The 2,021-nt window shown below is 43.9% G+C and overlaps 1 pseudogene; it reads right to left on the reverse strand.

The window, feature by feature from the left end:
- Nucleotides 1–580, reverse strand: part of LOC108976084 — a 3,682-nt pseudogene extending 3,102 nt beyond the window's left edge.
- Between the last annotated feature and the right edge of the window lie 1,441 nt (nt 581–2,021).

A 2,021-nucleotide genomic window follows, 5' to 3' on the forward strand; every position in this document is an offset into this window, starting at 1 on the left:
TAATCATTATATTGAACACGAGCCGAACAAACTCGAAATGAAACAAAAAATCGCACCCACCCGAGTGAATTTAAAATCAACAACGAAAATGTGAGCACATGCAAGTTTGATCGGCTGACCCGAGCAGTGTGATTATTCGGCTGTTGAGCGCGTACGAATGTTTTTCATTCACCCGATGCCGTTCTCTGATCTACACGCTGAACATTGGGTTCCGATCTAGTCCATTTGTTCTGTGTCTTAAGAGTATTTAGATACTCGGATTGCCAGTGGCGCCAAAAATGCTGAAACATTTTCTCGAGGCGTTGCCAATATCGAAGACGTTTACTGGAGCTTCAGGCAAAGGAGGATCTGGACGGCACCCGGTGTTAGAGCTACCCTTCCTTCTGGATCATTGTAGAGAGCAACGCATCTTCTGACTGTCCATGAACCTCAGCAGATGCTTTTTAGCTGAACGAACTGCTGCCTCCCATAGACCATCGTGATGAGGGGCGGAAGGTGTTATGAACTTCCAACATGTACCTTCAGCTGCCAGATATTGCTGATCATGTGCTGCTACCCAAGCCTTTAAAACTTCCTGCATTTGACGATTGGCCACTACAAATGGAGTGCCATTATCACTGTATAAGGTGGTACAGATACCCAGTCAACTTATGAAACGATCGTAAACATCCATAAATGCCTGTGTACTCGAGTCCTCTGCCAGCTCAATGTGAACCGCTCATGACGCCATGCTAATAAATATGGCAGCATAAGTTTTTGTAGTTGGGGTGGCGCGATGCGTTCCCACACGAACATAGAATGACCCGCTGTAATTCAAGCCACTACGAGGGAATGGTAGAGCCAAGAGTACACGATCTTTCGGGGGCGAAGCCATTTGTTGGCGTGTATAATTTGAAGATGCCTCCGACATGTAGTGCAGGCCTAGATGAAAGATTTTAATTGCGCCCGTGCGCCTTAAGACAGAAAGGAGTCTAAGGAACTGAAGCACTTGTTTAATCCCACCATGTAAGCAACGTGTATGAGCATCATCGACTAATAAATAAGCCAGAGCCCCACGCGGAATTATAATTTGATGTCGCTGATCTTGACTTAAGTTGGAGTTTGTGAGTCGACCACCTACTCTCAGTATGCCGTCTGCATCCAAGAGAGGATTGAGTGCTAAGATATATATATATATTGTTTGAACGTGGATGGTGATTTGCTTATCCAGCATAAAACAATAGTGGAATCACTCCAATATGTACATGGAGCTCCTGTATTCCCAAGATTTGACGTTCGTTGTCCACTAGGGTGGGACACGATTGAGGACTTTTTTCGATTCGGATTTCTAATAGAGCGGAAAAGTTGCCTTAGTACTTCCTGATTCCAATGCAACTTTTTGTTTTGAGATCGGATTGCATCTTCAACCCCAACTCCGGCCTTGAAATTTCGGAAATTCGCATAAAATCGTGAAATTGTCTACCTAGCGCCTGAAATTTGCTACCGAAATGGATGTGATCGTGGCCGTAGGACGAACCGTTCCCGAGATACAAGCGAAAATGCGGCGCGCCACAGCGCATGGTGAAAATCGGCTTGCGGCCACACTTCTTGACGTTGATTTCGCCGAGTGCTATCATTCACATTCATTCACATACGCCATATGACACGTTCGGACTGGTCTCCACACAAATATTTTTTCATCGAGTTATTTCACTCTTGTCGTTGATTTCGCCGAGTGCTATCACTTATATTCTCTCAAAAGAACACAGAACTCAAAATGTCTGCATCTAAACTTAAATTTAGATAGAAACGTCCTGTGTTTGGCATATATCCGTACAATCTCTCTGAGTCCCAGTTACCTACTTACCAGGATATTCTTTTGTGTTATCAGTTTAAAAGCTTTCGTATACAGCGACTCCGAGGCGACAACTGTGAACCTAGGAGTAAAGAGGTTACAGAAATAGTTGCAAAAAAGGTTGAAAATACTTTCAAAAAGTCATTTATTCCGATAGTTTCACACACCAGAGTTGTACAAATGCTCA

This window comes from Bactrocera latifrons, unplaced genomic scaffold, assembly GCF_001853355.1.
Source record: "Bactrocera latifrons isolate USDA-ARS-PBARC rearing strain unplaced genomic scaffold, ASM185335v1 scaffold_721, whole genome shotgun sequence".
NCBI classification, from domain to species: Eukaryota; Metazoa; Arthropoda; class Insecta; order Diptera; family Tephritidae; genus Bactrocera; species Bactrocera latifrons.